The sequence below is a fragment of the Parasteatoda tepidariorum genome, chromosome 4 (genome assembly GCF_982258835.1).
Source record: "Parasteatoda tepidariorum strain Cologne lab strain chromosome 4, Ptep-v5.0, whole genome shotgun sequence".
Classification (NCBI taxonomy): Eukaryota; Metazoa; Arthropoda; class Arachnida; order Araneae; family Theridiidae; genus Parasteatoda; species Parasteatoda tepidariorum.
The window spans coordinates 74,433,332-74,447,087 of NC_141758.1; positions in this window are offsets into that span (position 1 = coordinate 74,433,332).

Here is a 13,756-nt window from a genome sequence, read left to right on the forward strand (position 1 = left end):
GTATAGTAGCTAATATTTTTCAAGACTACTGAAAAATGCCTGAATTTATCTTTTATTTCTATATTGCGAAATTATTCACGAGTTATTTTTGTACCCATATATATATTTTTTCTTTAAATTAAATATTTATTGACAGCTTAGAACATCTAGATATAAATCACTTTCGCTACCACTTTACAAAAGTTTCCACTTTATAAAATAAAACTTCAATAATTTGATTGTTTTAAGTTATTATGTTTACCCAAATTTTCAAATATTGAATAAATTTGAATTTAAAATCATTTTTTCCCTGTAAATAAACAAAACTTTACCAGACTTAGACACAATTGCTAATATTAATAGCTGAGGCATTTATCGAATTTCAGGTCAATGTGCTCGTGAGTATATTGGACAATGTAACTTAACCTTATTAACCTACCTAACCTCCTTACCTAACTAAACGTAACCTTAAACTTCTACTTAAAAATCACGAAAGATGAGTCCAAAACCAGATCCGATCTTCCCTCGCTCTCTACATAGTTGGATATTGGAATTCTAGTCACACGTTTAAGTTTTCTTCTGATAAAATTATTCAACAATTTTCTTCTTCTACCAAACTTAATTTTTTGGAGTCATTCCACATTTTTAAAAATTCTAATAATTTAGCTATTGATCTTTCTATAGTATTTCCCCATTTTCCAATACTTGACAGTCTATTCTTGTTTAATCTGTTGCAGATTGGGCTCCTCACACCTATTTCTTTCCTTTTATAATAACTGTCATTCAATTATTTTCTGTTCTGTCTTGTAAATAAACAAGCTTTTCTGTATCGTACACTAACTTCTTCTACTTATGATTTGCTTGTTTTTTGAATATTAACGTAGAGACCATAATGTACATTCATTTTTTTTCCATAATTGATAGAAATTTTAAAAGCATGTAATTAAATAACAGTCTTTGGAAACACCATATTTACAACAAGGAAGTAAGTAACAATAAATAAAATATTAAATATGAAATGAAGAGTTTCTTGAGTATAACTGAAGAGTTTCTTGAGTATGGGTACTTATTCCGTTCCAAGACTAAAAATTTCATTATGAGCATGATAAATCATTTGCCAATCTGCCATTAGTTTTCAGCTGTCAATCTACAAATGAAAGCTAAATAATTATCAAAATTGGTGTCGACTAAATCTGCAGTCACTGCTATCTTTCGCATGAATTTTATACTGGAGTTTTAAATACTTATTTCGCTGAAAACGTTTTTCACATATATTACATGTATATGGTTTTTCTCCACAGCGAACAACAATATGCTTCTTTAAAGAGTCTTCAATGGCAAAACTTTTATTACAAATGGCGCTAATATGTTGATGAATCGAAGAATGCCTGATTAAGGCATGGTGTTTAGAAAAACATTTGTTGCATATATCACAAACAAAAGGGTTTTTTCTTCTTCCCCAAAATGAACTGCAAAGTAATATTTTAAATCACAGCATGAATTTAAAAGTTTTCTGACGCATCTTTCAAATGTAAGGTTTTTATCTATCTTTAGTACGATAACAATCATGAATTTTTAAGTGAGCTTCATAAGTTCCCTCCCCCCATATTTGCAACTTAAATGGCTACTATAATGTCGTTTAAAAAATAAAAAAACTTCCTACCTAACGTTTTATTACAAACAGTACAAGTATAGGATTTTTCTTTGGTATGAACAATGTCGTGTTTATTTAACTGATGTTTGTTCGAAAAACTTACAAACACACTTCACATGCAAGAGGTTTTTCACCTGTATGAACAGACAAATGTAATTTTAACCCCATATTATTTTTAAAAGTTTTACTACACAAAGGGCAAGAAAAAGGAAGTTCTGTTTTTACAATATACTAAAATAAGCTATCTTAAACATTAGTTTCTTCGAGAGGATTTTTGAAATCTCTTGTTTTCTGGCAAATAAGAAGACGACATCATAGGAGTCACATTTTCTTGGCATTCACAATTTTTTCTCGCAGGATTGCTTAGAGTTATATTTACTTCAACCCTTGTTTTTTCTCCAAATAGAACAATTTGTCGGCTAATTAAATCATCTTTATTGGAAAAACCTATAGTACAGAGAGTGCATGCATATTTATCATTTTTATGAACTAAGTAGTACTTCTTTGAAATATATTTCCTTGAAAAACCTTATAACATACTTTCCAAATAGAAAGGTTTTTCTTTGTTGCGCAAACGAGAATTACCTTTTGAGATAATTTGAGAAGTAACATCTTTTCCTCAAGTATAAGCGTTGAAAGCCTTACATACATTGCAAGAGTAAGATTTTCTTCTATCTTTAGTGTAACAAACATGAGTTTTTAAGCAAGCTCCATCTTAAAAAAATTTCACAGTTGCTACAAGTACTACTTATTCTTAAATATTACAATATATTCTTCAAGAAAACAATAAATCAAATTTTTATTGCACACAGTACAAGTGAATGATTTGACAAGTGAATTTCTTTGGTATGAACAAATGTGTTTTTTTTTTTTTAAATTGAAGTTTTGTTCGAAAACCATTCATACACACATCACATGTATGAGGTTTTCCGTTAGTATGAATAAGCATATGCAACTTCAGCTGTTTAGTGTTGTTACAAAAAGAATAAGGAAAAGAAATTTCAGTTTTTTTTCCTCAGACAATAGTTATCTCCAGAATCAGAATTTCGAAGAGGAATTTTGTGAAATTTCTTGTTAGGAGTTGAAGAATATTATTTTAATGAATGTCATGTTTTTTTGAGGCTAATTAAAGCCGTTTTTTCCATCATTACTTTGAGAAATACTTTTTACTACATTTCCAGTATTCCTTGAAGTTTCTCCAGAATAAATAACTTCTTGATTTGTTAAATCGCAACGAAACATAAAAAAAAACTTAAGATAACACTCAGCACATGGCAACATATAAATTTTATTTATGTTGGGAAATTAATTTGCTTAAATTTGTGGGGCGTATGTTATCGACAATGTCAACCTTTATTTATGGAAAGGTACCCCAACATCGAATCGAGTTAACAAGGCTTATATATTAGTGAATCGGAATTGTATTTTTGTAGTGATAGACAAACTACAGTACTCCCCCACCAGAATTTTTATCTGTGATAGAATTCAATGAACGGATACCACTAGTTTATTCATTGCTATATTGTGAGAAACCAGGAGAGTTGTATTAAGATCACTGTACTTTTAGATGCTGATCATGAGAGCTGTATTAAGTTCACAATCGTGGTCACTTTTTATGTTTGCCGACGTTGTGTGTGATCGAGACTGAGTAGCAAAAGCGGAATGAGGTGGATAATGTCGCAGTTACAAGTAGCAAGTCAACTATTCAATGTAAACTATCCATTTTAGTGGGCGTGTTCAAATCGAAGTGGGAGTTTCTGTTCAAGGTAGGCGCGTTATCATCAGGTCCGAAGGTCACCAATGTGGGGCGTAAGTTACTGACAATGTCAACCCTCATTTATGAAAAGGTACCTCAACATAGAACCGAGTTGACATGGCTTAAATATTAGTGAATTGGAATTGTATTTTTGCAGTGGTAGACACACTAAAAATTGATTTATGGCTCAAGATCTTTTAAAATTTACAAAATACAAAAAAGTCTTATGAATCGCTACATTATGTACAAAATTAAATAATCTGAATAATACAGCGTTTTTGAATATCTAGCCTATATATATATACTAACGCATCCCCTCATTAACATGGCAAAACCGTCTCGTTGACATATATTGGAATTCCGTTCCGGTTTCAGAATCTCATTATTGTTCACTCAATTAACCATTCATAATGTAAACATTGGGTGCTGCAAATCGATATTTAAACGAGGAAGACGAAAAAATCCAATCAAAATCTATGAAGCCTTTTTTATGAAAGTAAGATGAATAAGTTGAACATTGAAACCCGTTTGATTGCCTGATGAAACTTGAAGATGTTTTTACTAATGACCTTTCAACTCCTCTCTGTTTCCTCTTACAGTTAAACTGGTTAGGAGATTCCTTAGATTTCGATATCGTTTCAGTTTCTATTTAGTTTAAATATCTAATTGCAACCTATAATGCTAGAAACCTGAAGCGCATCCTTTTTATTCTTCGGTTTTGATAAGAATGCTAAAGATAAAAATATACATTAAGAATTAGCATTGCAGAACAACCTATTTCCTTCATGTTATAACATTATAAACTGTACAATTCAGAATATAAGCACATCTGTATATCTATATATACTAAGCTGAGAGTACGCTTTTTCTTAGGAAATTTAAACAAGATTCAAATGAGTTGTAAGAAAATAATAAAACGCGCTATCTCGGTGGGTAAATTTCGATTTTTTTTTAGGATAACTCAGTCTACTTTTGTTCAGAAATAAAAATCATTTGAAAATCATTTGAAAATTTCACTGATTCTTCCCATCCATATTTTCTTTTCTCTTCTTGACCTGAGAAATTAATATATATATATATATATATATATATATATATATATATATATATATATATATATATATATATATATATATATATATATATATATATATATATATATATATATATATATATATATATATATATATATATATATATATATATATATATATATATATATATATATATATATATATATATATATACATAAATAAATACAAATACAATTTGCGGATATAATCGTATGGGCTGAAGAAAAGATTATATCTTTTTTTTTCCGGTTTTTTAAATAAAATTTCATTCATTTATATATATATATATATATATATATATATATATATATATATATATATATATATATATATATATATATATATATATATATATATATATATATATATATATATATATATATATATATATATATATATATATATATATATGAGAACGAGAAAAATGTATAAAATTTCAAAATATAGAAGGAGGCTAAAGCATATGTGCAAGGTGTTTTGCAATGACCACTTTTAATATACATTTTTAGAACCTCTGTAATAATAGAAATCAAAATGTAAACATATAAGGTGTCACAAATTAAATCTTTAGGAAACAAAAACGTTATCAAAATCTAACGAATCACAACTAAGAAAGGAAACAAAAGCGGGATCAAAAAGAACATATTGTATAGGAAACAGAGAGGAGTTAAAAGGAAACGCCTTTAAATTTCATCAGGCAATCAAATTAGTTTTTGATGTTTGTCACTCTTTTTCCTCACTAGTGATTCGACAGATTTCAGTAGCGTTTTTTGACTTCTAATGTGAATATTTTTTTTATTTCATATTAAGCGAGGCTTCTAAAAATAAATATTAGGGCGGTTTATACGGAACACCTATGCATAGAATACAGAGAAGACGATAGTAGGTGAATAAAAAATAGTAAATTTGGACTTAAATAATTTCTAAAGAATGCGCATCAATGAAAAATTAAAAATTAAATTAAAATTATAAAAGAAAACTAAAAATTGCTGCATAGAAACTAGACAAGACAATTAAAATAATAGTAAGTTCTGAAAGAAGAGCATTGAAATTAAGCGATACGCTCAACTCTGTCGAAACAGTTGTGGGGAAAGAATCAGTAAAAAAATAAATAAATAAATAAAATAAAAAAATAAGACTGCGATTAAAAGGGGTTAAGTTTGAAAATAGATACTTAAATGTTTAAATATTTATCACGTTGCTACACATCAAGATTATTAAAAGAGCTAAGCGTTTAAACATTGCAACAAAAATAAATTTTGTGCAGTCCTATGATTACTCCCACAAGCTGCTGATAATTTCAGAAAAAAAAAATAATAATAAAGGGCTTTGTTTACGTTGTGATGGTAACAGTAAAGGTTAGCGTAGAGTCAGGGCCGGATTTACGTATAAGCTAAATAAGCTGTAGCTTGGGGCCCCGAGATGGCAAAGGCCCCCAGATCCAACTTTTTCCTTCTTTTTTTAAAGTTTTATTCGGAGTTGGAGCCCTCTGAAGCATAAAATAATTTTTTTTTTCTTTTTTGCATGGGCGAACGCTTTTCAAAATCTAATAGAAGTGTTTACAAGTATAAAATAATTGTTACTCTTCACTTTTTTAACCAAAAGAGCAATAAAAAGGCCTTTTGACTGATGAAAATATCCTGTAGCTTTCGTAGCTACCAGTGACGGGAGTAGTCCATGGATCCTAAAAAGCGGTACTCCATGGAGTAGTCAAATAGCCGCCTCAATTTACACTGTGGGAAATGTTTTCAGCTTCTTTAAATTGCTGTGGGCTTTTTTGTCCACAGAAACACCCTTTTGTCTGATTTCTGGGCAAAAAATTTCTACGGCTGTTTTTCTCTTTTGCAAAATATATATTTTCCAATTTATTACAAAAGCTTTTTTTCCTTTTAATTATCCTAAATGTTTTAACTAGCTTAATTGTTTAATTTACTTAATTATTATAATTGATTTTAATTTGTTATTTTCCAAATTAATCGTGCATGAATCCGTGAACTCCTTTCTTTATTTATTTAAATGGTGGGCCACCATTCACTTCCCTCTTTGACAGGCCCATCTGCCAAAATTCTTGATTTGGTTTATTTTGGATGAAATTGAGATAACAGATGTGATTTAACTTTAATTTTACTTACTGCTAATAGACATAAGCAACATGTGATATTGCTTGATAGAGCATTGAAATCAAGTGATCATCAGCTAAACAAATGCTTTAATATATATGTAAAAAATATTGTTCAAACCTCCTGTCTGACCAAATTTTCCATGTATCCCCGAAATATGAATTATGTTTAATTTGTAAAATATGATATTTCGTACACAAAATTCATTTATTTAGTTAGCTTATGCTTTTATTGTTTATTGATCATACTTGTTTCTATTTTTAACTCCCTGATTTTTGTTGTTATTATGTGTTTACAGTTAATGAGGCATCTAAATTTTTTAATTTATAAGGATTTCAAATTTTTAAAGCAAAGTTGAAATAACTTCTTAAAATTGCAAATTGAAACTATTTATAAAATTTTGGCAGATTTGTTTTTATTTTAAATCTGTGCATTTAACTTAATAAAATAAAAACAAATAAAAAATAAGTTTAAAAAATATAAATAAATGGCTATATTAAATATAAAACTGTTGTCAATGAAAAGGAACATATCTTTTAAACAATTTGAGTATTAATAAATTATTTAAAAATAAACAATTTTAAAATGTAGAAAAGTTTTTTGATTTGCTTAAAAAGCAAATTTTGTCCCATCATTTGATCAAGAGACTATTTAATATCTGTTTCTAAGAAGCAGTCGGTCGCGTGTGGGTGTGTGGATGATGTAAGTAAAAGAAGCATACAAAAAAGCCAATTTAACTTCAGTTAATGCCCTCGATATTATATTTTTAAACTCCTCGCAAAAATGTAGTAAAAAAGTTATACAAATTAATTGTCGCAAACAAATTAATAAGTAAGAACGAATCAAAAATGATATCGAAATATGCTGAATCACTAATGAGACAGGCGGGATGAAAGACATCGACACCAATTTGATTAAATAGTAAAACTAGAAAGTGTTTCAAAAATCTGGACATGGATCAGGCTTCAATATTTTTCTTACTGCCACAAAATTTATCAGGGACAATTCGTTAGATTTCAATACGGGTTTTTCTTTAATTAAATACCCATGAATAAAAATACCATGAAGAATACCCATGTATAAAATGGTGACTGGTGCATGTTAAATCTGCCGTAGTCACAAAGTCCTCTAAGTTCTCACAACAAATCAATACCTCTGGGTACTGATCCAATTCTCTTGTCTTCTGGATTGAGTTCAAAATTATAAGGTGATTATTCAATATTATACGGAGTTAAAAATTTGTAGTCGTAAACTCAAATTAAGTCGGTTGTTCAACGGCGGTTATTAAAAAAAAAAATAAAAATAATAATCAAATTGTATTTTCTTATGCTCTTTCTAACTCCTTGCTTATTTTTGACACACCTTCATAATTTCATGTTTCTAAGTCATAGAGCAGCAAAGCGAAATGTAGCGTTTAAAAAAGAAACAATTTAGAAAAAAAAAATTCGCAAAAAAAAGAAAGAAAAAAAAATATTTAAAATTCCAAATAAATAGATTCAGAATTTCAAGAAAAAAAACTCTGTTAAACATATAATGGTTCTTCTAACATGCCAAATCTTTACTCTGTGCTTATGATGTTCTTAAAATGAGTTTCTGTTTTTTTTCTCGTTCAAAAAATATGTGTAATAATAGAAAGGCTGTACATTATAGTCCCATCACAATCAATATATTTAACAATCAAGCAATATTATCAAATTTTTAATAATATAATGTTAATATTCAGCAATAAAAAATACGACAGTTTACTTTAGGTGTATAGAAATAGAAATGAACTTAAAAGGGCCCCATCATTTTCAGTAGCTTAGGGCCCCGCTAAGCTCAAATCCGGCCCTGCGTAGAGTAAAGAAGAGAGACCAACTCTAAAGATCTATAGCGTTCCGCGTTCATTCATTTTATCATTTCTCGTCGAGTTTATTTCAGTCAAAAATTTGGTTATTAATAATAAAATAATTTTAAGTTTATGGACAATTCTTTACATTAGGTAGAATTTTGAAATTCCCATTCACCTTTTCACTCAAAAGAAAAGAAAGAAAAAAAAGAAAATGGTCTTAAAAATCAGTTTAATTTTAGATAATAGCTAAATGAGTTTTTCTTAATAAACCCATCTCGCTCTTACAAATACTGTAACGTAACATTGCTAGGAAAAAAAGTTCTATAAAGAATTAAAGTAGAAAAATGAGCAAAAGTTTAAAAATAGAGTAGGAAATTTTTAAAACTTGCCTCGTACCAACAATTCCCGAAAATATTTTAACGTACTATTGATCAGAAAAAAGGGCTCTGTAAAATGTTACAATAGAAAAATGCGTAAACTTTAAAAATAAAATAGTAAATGAAAACTTTAGTATAACTGTGATAAAATAGAAAAATGCGCAATATTTTAAAATAAAGCTATAAATGTTTAAAACTTGTCTTGTAGCAACAAAATCCAATACTACGAAAAGAACTAAAAATTAAGTCGTAATACGAAAATAATAAGCAACAAAAAGAATATCATAACGCTGAACAAAATTTTCACCCAATAGGCAGTCTCAATGTTGTGTACTTAATGTCCAGACTGCTTAGTAATGAGTTAGAATTGCACCTGCAAAACAGAATGCCAACATGTAAATTTTTTACCTCTTTCTACAGTGCATTTAACTCGCGTCATTTTACTGCAAAATATCATCATTAAATACCTTTAATGATCTTAACGGATGAAACGTTTTCTTGAAGGTTATATAGGTAAAGATTTTACTGTCTTAACACCTGAAGTGAATAAATAAGCGCCTTAGTTGAGATTTCAACAACTCAAGCTATTAAATACTGAGCAATGTTTTTTTGCGCAATTTTATGAATTAAAAACTGTGCATTGGTATCCATAATCTCTGCATATAGATTCTCAGTCAGATTCTGATCAATCAGATTCTATTCATCAATCAGATTCTTTTTAAAATTCAAATTAACACAAATAGAATCCACATATGGAAAGTTTCATCTTAAAAATAACGTTTCATTGGGAGGTAAAAATAGTTAAAATTTTTTTCACACATAAAATGAAAAATTCAGCTCATCGGTTTCGAAAGGCGTGGAGAAAACTTTAGGTGGTGATAAATTTACTTCGAAAATGATGATTCACTCAGCGTTTTTCGTTTAAAATGTGACAAGAATAGAACTATTTTGTCGATTTTCAAAACATAGTTATTTAAATTTGTATTACTTTCTTTTCTTAAGTTTGTTTACAGAAGTTTGTCGAAATCTCGTTTAAAGATAAAATGACGGGTAAGTTTTGTTTGCTTTGTTGCTTGTTTTGCTAGAAAACACAACACTCCAGTTTAAATTTGAGTTATTTACATGGTTGACAATTGTAGATTTAGTTATTACTCAAATTCAATCGTCTCGAATTGAGTTTAACTTTTTCACGAAATATTTATTAACTTGTTGTGTTTGTGTGGTTGGAATCTGGATATTAAAATTTCGACCACTTTCCATTTTCTCTGCCAGATTCCACTTTCCATTCCAACTATCTATTTTTGTTTCATTCCATAACAAAAATAAGTTTCATTAAGTTTCATTCCATAGAGGAAATTAATTGTATTGATAATTGGTAATTTGATTTTCGTAACGGATTCAATTGCATGATTTTTTTTCTTCTTTTTTTGAATTTTCTTTTTGACTTAGCGTTTAATGTCTGTCAATGAGATATCAGGCATGATGGTGCTTAGGCATGGTTATTTTTAATTTTTTTTAAACTGTTGTTAAACAGCCGACCCAATTTTTGGGGTTTACGACAACTAATAAACTTGCTTAACCCTGACCCACCTGCGCAGGGGGCATTCAGGAGAAACGGTGATCGGCATTGCGAGAGCTTAAGAGCTAGAACGGAAGAATGGTGGTGCGTGAAAACGAGGGCCATGGCCCCGAGTCACACATGATCTGCATCATGCGTCGCACCGATAGGCAAAGGAGACCCCAGAAGATCGAGGGGGGTGCTAAACCCGCTGTAGACACTCGAAACAATCAAGGTCGACAGCAGAGGAGGCCACCACCACCCCGTGACCCATCGAGACATCCTCCGACCAGAAAGTTCCAGAAACCATTATGAACTTTATTGATTTAACAAGTAACAAAATATAACGACCATCGACTTGATGGTCTCACAAAAAGATGATATGTACAATGAAAGAATGGCTATCTTGGAAGGGGGTGGCGGTCGCCAAATAACCTACATCAATTGAAGTTCAAATATTGCACGTTGGTTGGAGGGTCAGGTTCTTTTTTTAGCAGGATGGTTGGTATTAAGTTTTAAGTTATAGTTGTTGTTGGCACCACAATTGACGCACTTGCTCTTTCTTTGCAATTCACTCATCTTGTCTCCTTCCACGCCACAATTTGCACAGACTTTATGGTTTAGGCAGTCCTTCACCATATGTCCGAGTATGTTGCACTTATAGCATCTCAAAGGTCTCAAGTATTTTTTGAATTTTGTGGATAGTCCAGCCAAGTTTTAGACTTGCCTTCCTCCTGACTTTCTTGAAAATTTTTGGGTCGGTTTGAATGACCCAGTGCTTAACCTTTTTGCTCTTAATTGGGAAGCAGATTTCAAATTGTCTATTCTCCAGCTTATAATTTTGTTCAACTAATTTTTCTGCAAATTCTTTTTTTGTTTATTTCTTTTTCTACGTCAAATATGACAGTTCTCGGTAGCTTTTTTGATGGTATTGAGCACTTGAATGTATTATCGAGACCTTAGTCTTCGATTTACTCTTTAATGATTTTCGCGTTTCTTTTGGATACCACTTTGATTATTGCTCCATCTTCTTTAATTCTTCTAATGCCTTTGACACCAACTTGTAATTCTGTTAGATTGAATGCGTGCTTTCAGTGACCTTTCCATCTCTTCTGATATTCAAGACGCTGCCTTTCGCACAACGAAGACGTGGTCTGACCCCACTTTAGGGACTCCAACTTATGTGGTGCTCTTTGCGATGTCCGCATATGATTTTTGCGCTTTTTCAGCCCTTTTTTGGATTATTTGTTTTAAGGCATTTTGTGCTTCATCTAGGAGCCCTTTCGTGTAGGCGAAGACTTTCTTTTGCTTGCTAACAAGATCGTTGTACGTGAGGGCGATTTTTGTTAGTTCATATAATTTCATAACTTCCAATTTCTTTAATTTAAGTTCTCCTTAATAAAGTTTAGAAAACGTTCGTTCAACTCTTCTGATGCCCTCGACCATTCTTTCTGTGGCAAATCGAAAGACTCGTCGAAGTCCTCCGAGATAGAATCCCCTTCCTCACTTTCACTCATGTATGAACTTCTGACCTAGAGCCCACAATGATTTAAAAAAGTTTGTTGATTAGTGCTATAGTCAGCACAAAAGGCTGTCTTCTGTCTACCGCAGCCTCTGTCTGCGTTAGCCACCTGATGGACTGGTGTTACACCCTCGTACCACGTTGAGATGCAGAACAGGATATTAATTGCAGGTAAAGGATGGTAGTTGGTAGACGCTTTAAGAATTCGACGTGGGAAATAGATTCTAGGCCTTTGTTCCACCAAGAGTATTTGTTCTCGAAATATTTTATAGCTCGTTCGAATTCTAAGGTGCACGATTGTTTACGACTACTAATACTCAACTACGTAGCCTTGTAACTTTGAACCTAATCCAGAAGACAAGGGAACTTCTGTATTAAGTATTAGGATAAATTTGCCTTCGTGGAGGACTTTTTGATGGAACTAACCCGAGTTTGCGTTACATGGAGAGGAAGACCACGAGAACCTCTCACGTCCGTATTAAATGGAAGACAGTGAAGCAGAAATTATGCATGACGAGGATCTCTACCCAGGAGAAGCTCCAGGGATTAAAAGACAAAATTGGCGTGGGAATATATAACTCTAAAGGGTACGCGATCTCAGGTCGTCTTCCTTCTCATACATCGATCTTTACAGCCGAAGGATTGATCCTTTTCTTAGCCCTCAAACTAAATTGCTCTACAAGCAACGGCCACTATATCTGTCTGACGGATAGCCGTTCGATCCTCTGTCTCTCAAAAAAGGCACCCGGAAATCTCCCAGAATTTCCCTTCGTCTTCGCAACCAAATTGTCAAATCAAGTCAGGCAGTGAGATCTCTCTCATTTATTTGGTTTCCAGCTCACATTGGAATAAGAGAAAATGAACAAGCAGACCAGCTTGCAATACAAGCCCTAAACCAAAATTTCATTTCTCATCTTTCATCACCTCAAGAACACAGTCAAGCTTGTGTATAGAAGGGCTGCAAATACTTCCTTACCTCCCCTTACCTTGATGGATCTCAAGATCACCGTCCACTAATCAGCTTCCGAAACTTCGATGTACCAATAGCCAGGCTCAGAACTAAATCTCTCCCGACAATTGCGATTTTACACAAGTGTAAATTGATACAAAACCCAAACTGTCCGTACTGCGGAGCTATCGACACAAATGATCACTTCCTCATTCCTGAACGCTCGGAAAGAACTTTACCAGTCTTTATCGCTTCTGAATGCAGCATATACCGATATCGTGAATACCGATATCGTCAGGGCCGGATTACCCATAAGGCCAGACTAGGCCATGGCCTGGGGCCCCCAATGATTAGGGACCCCCTTAAAATGGATTTTTTGAAAATGAATTAAGAAAAACAATGATTTTTCAAAATTTTATGATTATTTTTTAGTTCTAATTTAATAAAATAAAGTAAAATTTAATTTATTATTATTTATTTTAATTTTAAATATGCTTTCTTAAATGAAAGGATATATAAATACTTTTATATTTGAATAAATAAAAAATATACGAGAAAAAAATTTAATCTAAGAGCCCCAAAAAGTTGAACGGCCTAGGGCCCCGCATAAGCTTAATCCGCCCTTGGATATCGTTTTTTAATCCTCGGACCAAACACAAATCCCTTCAAACCACAAACCGCTTCTAACTTATTACTACAACCTCCAGCTAGTGGATTGATCGTTAAGACACGGTTAACAGCAGATCACCGAAGTCAGGCATCACTGACTGCGGTCAGTGTGTGTGTGGGTGACCACTTGGATCAGTCTGAGTAGGGACCGAGAGTGTGCGGTATGGGTTCTCTTTATACTGTTCTACCGTAAAGTGCTTGACTTCGCGTGCAGATCGTGCCTACCGAAGAGGGGGTGTCATCCCCTTTGCAGAGGATCAAAATTGTG